Source organism: Sciurus carolinensis, chromosome 2 (genome assembly GCF_902686445.1).
Source record: "Sciurus carolinensis chromosome 2, mSciCar1.2, whole genome shotgun sequence".
In the NCBI taxonomy this organism is placed as follows: domain Eukaryota; kingdom Metazoa; phylum Chordata; class Mammalia; order Rodentia; family Sciuridae; genus Sciurus; species Sciurus carolinensis.
Genome location: NC_062214.1, coordinates 10,151,478 through 10,160,443, shown reverse-complemented (window position 1 = coordinate 10,160,443; position 8,966 = coordinate 10,151,478).

The following is an 8,966-nucleotide window of genomic DNA, read 5'->3' as shown; positions in this document are numbered from 1 at the left end:
AGGTCCACTCCAAACCCTAGAAATAACTGGCAGCCCGGGGGCGCAAACTTCAGGCAGCCGCAGGTAGGTGGTGGGCCGTGGTGGCAGACGATGGTATTGATAGCAAGGCCGGGGACTCTTACCACCTAAGCAACCTGCGCACAACGACTTACTTTATCCCGGAAACAACACTGTGAGGTGGGTTTATGACCAGCATGCCCATTTTGCAGGGGAGGACACGGGCTCAGAAAGCCGCAGCAGCCGGTGCTTCTCGACCCCCGAATGCTCCCTGGACCTGCTCTCTGGGGCTGCCCTGTTGACGGCCTCCTCCATCTGACCCAGCTGGGCCCTGCAGCTATGTCCCTGTCCCGTCCCAAGACCTTGGACGGGGTGGGTTGAGAGAGAAACGTCCTGCAGATTCCGAGGGTCCAGCTCCATGCTCCTTGGCCAGAACCTCTGGTACGAGGGCCCAGCAGCCATAGGTTTTAAAAGGCCGCAGGAGATCGCAGCGTGAGCAGGCCTGAGCGCCCGGGGTAGCCTCCGGAGGAGCCGTCCAGCCAGGCTGCTGAGGCCTCGGCTTCCCAGACCGGCTCGCTGGCTTGGCGGTGCCCCTCTGCGGGAGGGCCCCGAGCAGGCTCAGGCAGGTGCTGGCATGGAACAGCCTCGGAGAGTGGCCGGGGTGACCGCGGCCCAGTGGGGCTTCCCAGGGCAGGGAGGGAGGAGACGCTGGAAGAGCTTCCCGGCGAGGGAGCTTGGCCAGTGTCATGCAGGAGACCCGGGAGGTTTGACGTGCACCCTCAGGGTGTCAGCCGCGGCTGGCTGGCCTGTGTGGCCTCCCCACTCTGCATACCCTTGCCTACTGGCTTCCATAACCCCAGCCTGCTCCCGCCTCTTCCCCAGGGTGGGTTTGGACCAACGCCTCTGAGTCCACTGTGCGCACTGGTCTCCTGGACTCTTACTGAAGTGCAGACTCCGGTCCCTCGGGCTGGTCGGGCACCGAGGGTCTGCATTTCCAACAAGCTTCCGGGTGCCACTGGTCCGCGGACCACACTTTGAGTAGTGATGCTTGAGGGTACCTCAGGTCACCGCGCCAGCTCCTTCTGGCCCTGACTAGGAGAGGGCAGCTCTTCTGCCTTCCCTAAGGCAGGACAACCTCAGGCCTCGTGTTTGCAGTGACAGTCGCCTGCTGACTGCGTTTCGCTGAGATCCTCACACGCCACTTGCAGGCAGCACCCATCCCGGGTACTGTTTATTTCATTTGCTGTTCAATGATTTGGTCCCTCCCGCTTGTGGGCAGTGTGGGTGCACGTTGTGTTTTCCACTTTTCCTTTTATCTCGCTTGCTCTCCCTTCACAGCTGTCTGGGTCAAGGTGCAAATGAAAGATAGTCGGGAAGACGAGAGCGCTTGCTGGAGACCAGCGGGAACAAGATGGAAATGGAGACTCCCCTCCCGCCCTCTCCTGAGCGAGTAGAGGCAGGCTTGTTGAAGATTCTGGAAGTGACAACATTGGCATTTGAGCTTCTAGAAATGATTTTTTGGAGAGCGGGTGTCTGCTCTAGGCCCCCCTCCATCCCTGCTCCCTCTTGTTGCTGCTTTAGTAGGATCATTGTGGGACCGGGCAGTGCAGGGTCATGGGCCTGGATCATGTGCAGCTTTGGCACATTGCTTATCCTACCTGGGAGTCCTCTGTAAACTGGGGATAATGACTCCACCTGCAGATCTGGTGCGTTTGTCTGTTTTCTGTTACTATAAGGAAGTACCTGAGGTTAGATAGTTTATAAAGAAAAGAAATTTGTTTAGCTCGCAGTTTTGGAGGTTCAAGAGCATGGCAAAAACATCTGCAGGGCTCTGGTGAGGGCCCTCTTGGCGATGGCACATCAAGGCAGGTGGCGTCTTGGTGGGAGCACATATGAGGGAGAAATCACCTTGAGACGGGAAGCCAGAGAGCGGGGAGGGGCCAGACTCATTCTTCATAACAACTCCCTCTCATGGGAACTAACTGGGCCGCATGAGATCTACCTTAAACCCTCCCGAGGACAGACCCCTACCCACTGCCCATCTTCCCCGGGCTCCACCTCTCAAAGGTTCCACCAGCTCCTAATATGGCCACACTGAGGACCAAGCCTCCAACCCATGAACTGGTGGAAGACAGATCACAACCAAGCCACAGCACAGGTGTCCCCTGTGTGTCCCCCAGACCCACCCTCTTCCTGGGAGATTGAGTTAGGGGTTACCTCACTGGGTGCCCAGCCTCTGGCTTCTGACTGGGTTTACAAAGGGACAGACCGGTCCAAGATGAGTCTTGGAGCATCTGTTATCTGCCCCTCCCGCTCTGGGCTGCGGGCATGAATTTCTCTGACTACAGCCCCTGCAGGCAGATGCCTCTGTCCTCACTAATTTATTGCCTCTCAGGTTCAGAGTCGCCCCTCAGTATCTGCTCCGCCATGGTGGAGAGTTCCTTTAAGGTCTTCTTTATGGTGAGCAGAATGTTCTGCCTTCTCTGTGGAGGGCACGGGGGCCAGACTGCGGGCTCTCTGCTTCTGCTGTCATCCCTCACCCACCTTTAGACCACATCCGCAGGGTCTGGCCAATCAGGGCCCTGCCTCCTCACGACCTCACTGATTGGCTCAGGGTCAGAGCAAATCTCAGGACCGGGTAGAAGCTATTCGAAAGAGACTATCGGCTTTCCTGTGGACTTGAACTTTAAAAGATGAGGGTTGGGGCTGCTGCAGCCATGTTGTCACCCTGAGGAGAGAGCCTTCAGCTGCCAGGAATTGCCACAGGGACACAGCTCGGAGCCAATGTAGTGGAACTTGTGACAGACAGAGATGCTGATGCTTCTCGAACACCTGCAGCTGAAGCTGGCATGACCTGACCTTCAGCATGAGAACCTATAAATATCCTGTCTCCCAACCATGTCCCTCACCACCATGTTCTCTTCCCACAAGCCAGGTTGATTTGGGTTTTCTGGTATCTGGAAACACCAAGGTCCTACCAAATACAATGACTTTAGGAAGAACATGCTTCTTTTCCAGGTGTTGACTGCATTACTTCATCTGGTCCCCGTCCCATCCCCACACAGCCCTTGGAAGAAAGTGCCGTCGTTATCTCCATTTTCCAGCTGAGAGAAACAGCGTTCAGAGAGGCTGAGTAACCAGCCTGAGGCCGCCCAGCTAGTGGTGGAGGCGGCATCACCTCGGGCTCCAGCCCTTCACCGTCCCCGCCTGACTTGCAGTAGAGCCGAAGCCTGTCGTCCACCTTCTCCAGTGGCCAGGGCTGTGCCTGGCAGGGGGCGGTGCACACAGGCCTCAGGGGCCTGGCTCCACACGGGGCCGGGCAGGGGCGCAATCTGGAGGCCCAGCGACCGTACAGCAATGCCGCTCCCGCGTTCGCTAGCTAACTGCTAATGAAAGATCTCAAGCTGTAGTCCTGCCAAGTCTGCGGTAACGAAGTGCGAAAATGCATTTGTAATTAGCAGCAGCCAGGCAGGCAAGTGAAGAATGTGCGAAGGTCCCTTGGAATCCAAGAAAAACAAGGCTGAAGCATGTCCCCAGTTATTCCGTGCCTGCTGTTACTTGACCAGACCCCTCCCGTGGTTGCTGCTGAGCTCTGTGGAATAACTAGCCATAGTAGCAATGGTGCTGTTTATTGAACACCTACTAGAGACCAGAGTCTGTCTGGGGTTCCCCCACCTCGTTGCATTTCCTCTTCACGGCAGCCTAGGAGGGTGGACACCAGTGTTCCTTTCCTACAGAGGAAGAGCCAGAAGGTCAGGGAGGCTCAGTCACTTGCTCACAAGGGCAGTGACTTGTCAAGGAATCAAACTGCAGATTCTCTGGCTCCAGAGCCTAGGTGCCTTCGGTTTGTCCTGGATCTTGTGACACTTTGTGCTCCCCTAGGTTGTCTTGCTCACAACAGCGTGTGCCGTTCAGTGTGGCTCAAGAAGGGTTTGAGGATCAACCCTTCTAAAGACTGGACCTGAAGGACAGATCCATCTTGAAGGTATTTATGGTGAAGTTCATCTGATAGACCAAAAAGATGGATGCTGCAGTTCACAGGACCCTTCCCGGACTTTTCAGGTTCAGGTGTGTATGAGTCAGCAAAAAGCAGAAACTCAGTCCCTACTGACTTAACTGAAAAGAAAATTTATCGGATCACATGAATGGGAAGTCCAGGGAAAGGACGATTTCCGGCACTTCTGGATCTAGGGGCTCCTTACTGTCATTAGAACCTTGCTTTTCTCTCCCTGTCCTTTGGTTGTTTCCTCTGGGTTGGCTCCGTTCTCAGCCTCCCATCTCCACACCACTCACGTTTTTATTCTGAGAGTGGGAGAGTGATTTTGCTGACTGAGTCTATAAAAATCCCAGCTTAAGGAAGGAGTCCAGGACTGGGGCAGCTCTGAGGTGTTGCTAAGGACCCAAGCCTCCCTGTTTCTGTCCTACCACCCTTAGCCCTTGGCTTTTGTCTTCATGGTCACCTCATGGCCCAACAGGGAGGTTAGAGATCCAGCAGTCACATCTATGTTCCAGCCACAAGAATAAGAGATAGGTCATTTCCTCCCTTATAAAGAAGCCTTCCCCAAGGCCTTGCTTACATCTTTCTGGTCAAATGTTTTCATCTTGTCACATCTTGCTGCAAAGGAGGCTGAGAAAGTAGTCTATTTTCAGGGGCAGTGTGCCTGGACAAAATTGAGGGGTAGATAAAGTGGGTGGTTGGATGGGCCACTGGTGATCTGTCCCTGTGGCCAGCACCAGATCCTGGGGGGAGTCAGGGCCTGCTGCACTGCTGAGCCAGATCCGCCGTCCTTGGTCACTATGTGGCTGCCTGGCTCCCAGAAGCGTAGCCGTCGTGGGCGCAGGTGGGGCGTTTGCTGGGACGTGCTCTTGGCAGAACCCTGAATGGAGGCGGAAGCAGGCTTGGCAGGGGAGGAAGAGCCAAGGTGCAGCTGGGGCTAGAGTTTGGCTCACAGAGCTCTGAGCCAAAAGGGCCCGAAGGACAGGCTCTCCTGGTAGCCAGGGCCCGCGAGCCAGCTCCCCACCTGCCAGCTGTGGGCCACCCTGGGTGGGGCGGTGGCACCTCCTGGCACCTCCCCTGCTGTGCTTCCTGTCTGTAGGTGGGGCCACTTGGCAGGACGCCCACAGCGTGTCCCCGCGTCCTCGCTCAGGGCCTCCACCTCCTCCGGGCCTTCCTGGTCCCTCTGGGATCTCACTGGCCTGGGCGGGGTCGCTCGCCCTCTCCATGACTCCCTGGCAGAGGGTGATGGGTTATGGCGGCTGGTGTCATCTCGAGACTGGGCACGTTGAAACCTGGGCCAGCCGGGCCCTCCGTGGGGAAGCAGGGCTTCATCTGGCAGCCGGCAGTTCTGTCCCCAGGCACCAGGCGTGTTGGGGCTCTGCCGTGGGGCGCACGGCCTGCTCGGGAGCCTTGGCGCTGCCCAGCCCGCCTGCCCTCGGCCGCCGCGCTCGGGCCTTGGGGTGTGGCGGAGCTCGGAGCCTGGCGTCTGGGCGTCTGGGTGTCCCTCCCCCACGAGAGCAGAAGCCACCCGGCAGCCCCAGGTGGGGCGAGGTTCCGTGCGGAGGGGCTGGTGCAGCGAGGGGTGGCTCCCAAGCAGAGCCCTCTCTTCCCTGTGACCGTCCCCAGGGGCCCTGCGGCTCAATTGTTATGCCAACTGCAAAAGACCCTCGGTCGTGGACAGTCAGCGGCTGTCCATCCAGCAGCCATTCTGGCCACCTATTCCATGGACTTGTCATTAGGAGTGAACCTGAGAACTTCTTCTTTGGGTCCCACGTAGCGATAACGACGAGTTCCATCTACGCGTGTGACAGGCACGGACACGACGTCACCGAGCCCCGGAGCGACGTCCTGCCAATTTTTTCTTTTCAAAGCAAGGGACATTGGTGGCTTGAAATCTGTTCCAACAAAGTGAGTTTGGACACTTACAGGTCATTTGGGCAAACAGCCTGTACTTTTCTGAAAAGAAAATGGAAAAAACAAAACAAAACAAAAACAACAAACCAAAACAAAACCCAAAGCTTCCGGGCTGTTTCGTGGCTGCAGAGGCTGCAGATGCTAGTCCCACGGTGCCCTTTCAACCCCTCCATGTGAAAGAGAAGGCTGCTGATGGAGGCTGCTCACTCTCGAGGGAGATTGTTTCCAAGCAGAAATGGTTGGGTGACTTGGGGAGGGGGCTGGCTACCCACCATGACTGAGGTGTCACTATGGGGTGTGTGCGTGCGTGTGTGCGTGCGTGTGTGTTTTGCAGGGCTTGGTACAGAAGTAAGGGGCTCTTGGATTCATTCGTCCAGCAGATATTTACTGAGCATCTACTACGTGCATAGTGCCATGCTGGGTGGGGCCCTGTGGAGAGGGTCCCTGCCTACATGAGCTGACCCTGAGTGAGGAGGGGGAGACCACAGACCAATATTGCAACGTGCCAGTCCCAGCAAGGGTTTTAGAGCAGGCTAAAGAAGGGTAAGTGGGTTTTGAAACATAGATCTAATTGTTATTCAAGAATGGCAAGCGCGGCTGGCCAGGCGGTGAGCTCCAAGGAGCAAGAGGGGACACACAGGGAAAGAGTAGTGTCTGTTAGGAGTGGGGAGGGGCTGGGGGCCAGGCCAGGAGCCTGTATTGTGGGAGGGCCGGGGAGGCGGGGCCCCAGGCCCAGGACTGGCTCCTCTGGACATCCCAGTGGGCTCTGGGGCTCCGGGGTCACCTTTGGTTTGGTACCTGACCCAGGGATGAGTAGGGCAGCGGGATGGCAGCTTCAGGGCTTGCAGTGGCCCTGGATGGGTGGTTTGCCTGGGCGGGCACACTCCTGTCTCTAGGAGCTGGCTGGCCCTGGGAGGGACGGTCCCTGCAGGGTCAGCAAGGAGCTCCAGGCTTCAGAAAAGAGAAAATGCAGGACGGTGCCTAAACTGGAGGCAGGTCCCTCCGCAGTGGGGTGGAGACCAGGCTGGAGAGGTGGGGGAGCGGGAGCGGGAGGGCCCCCAGGACCACACCGGGGGCTCCTGATGACCCGAGGGCCAGCGGGCCGTCAGAGTCCCACCGACGAGGCTGGACGGCGAGAGGCGAGGGCGGCCAGCAGCCTGGGTGGGCTGTGTTGGGAGGAAGCCTGTCTTCTTCTCAGGAGGCCCACAGGCCCGAGGCCATTTTAGCAAATGGTAATTGGAGTAAAAATAATTTCTGATCCCCTGTCACCCTGCGCGTGCGGGAATATTTTATTCCCTGTTCTTTCTCCACAAAGGGTCAGTAACTGTAAGGCGGGCAGCTGGTGGGGACCGTTGCCGCCATGCTCTTGAGAAGGTCCGAGCATGCGGAGGGCTCCTCGCTGCCCCGTCCGCTCTCCTGCGAGTTGGTGTTTCTTGTAATCATCACACTTGTAACTGCGACTGCAAATCATATTCCCTGGATCGTTGTGATGATGATTTAACCTCAACAAGTCTGCGGAGCTTGTGGCCGGATGAAGTGCTTTAAAAGATGTACCGATCTCACACAGACGCCCGAAGGTACAGAGTTTGAGAAGTTGTTCAAGGAAACTAGTTGCAGGAATCGCTGGTTCCTATGCTGACCACACCTGCCCAGTTAACAGCCTGACAGACAGAACAGGAGACTTATTGTCCCCACAGTACTAGGACCGCCCTACTTAGCTTACAAGACTGGGGGACGTTTGTGGCTCCCACCTAGAGGGAAACAAGCAAATAAGTATAGGACCCCTCCCACAGATCCACCTCTTCCCTATACAGCAGTGTACAGTGAAAATGGTGAACAAATAATGAATATTTATGGTAAATGGACAAATGTCCCATGTTTGTCCTTCCTTCAAAGGTTTGGACATCAAGGGCCACCCTGGATGTAGGACTAAAGAACAAAGAAACAGCATATGCAAACAACTAGAAAAATATTATCTCAAGATCAAATGCCCTCATTGCATGATAACTGGTTATGAGTAGTTTACGCTGGCTTAGGTCTCACGTGTGTATTACAAAAGGTAGAGGATAAATCAATGACATAAAGAGTATTAGGATAAAATGAGGTACTCACACTGATTGTTTGGCAGTAAATAACCCAACTTAGTTTTACCTGAGCTTGTTTAGGTAATAGAGTAGACCTTTAAGGTTAAATCAGAAACATAATAATATGAGCTAAAGATTAAGCGCATGCTTTGCTTAGCAGTTCGGTAAATTTAGCTTAAAACAAAATAGAGTCATTATGCTAGCAATAGGTCTCACACCAGAGGGTAAACAAAGGTCAGTAGGATGAAAAGAGGACAATACCTGTCACTGTAATTTGCTTATGTGAGTGACTTTAAGTAAATACAGAAAGTTGGCCTCAATGTTCCCGCTCTGTGTTAGACGCCTGCTGGGAAGTGTGGTCAATGACAAACCTTGTGGTAGTTTCTCTATAACCTGCATCTTGTTTCATCCTGCTTTACTTAATTCTATAAGAGAAGAGCTGAAATAAATCTGAGCAGCGCTTGCTTCGAGTTGCTCCAGGGGTTCATGCGGTTCCTCTGCCGACTCCACCCATCCTTCGGGAACCCGCGAGTTGCTGGAGTTGCTCCCGGAAGGCACTGGGGCAGTGCTGCTTCTTGGTTGGCTGGCTTTGTCTGCTGCTACCGCCACAGGGCCTGGCTCAGCCCTGGCCTCAGTTTCTCCCTGGCGGGGGGGACGATTCTCTGCCCACGGGCTCCCTCCAATGCTGGGGTCTTCTCCACCGCTGGGCCTTTGCACTGGCTGGCCTGTCTGCTTGCATTGCTGCCCCTCCCCCTCCTCCAGGTCCCCATTTAAATGTCACCTTCTGGGCATGTCCTTCCTTGATCCCACCAGCTTGAGAGGCTCTTCTCCACCTCATCTGGCCCCAGTCACTCTCTGCCAGGTCACCTGTGGTCACCACCATCAGAAATTTTCTTCAACTCACATGTTCACTGTCTCTCTCTCCCCATCACTGTTGGGTCCACGAAAAGCCAGGGGCCTGGTCCCAGATGCTT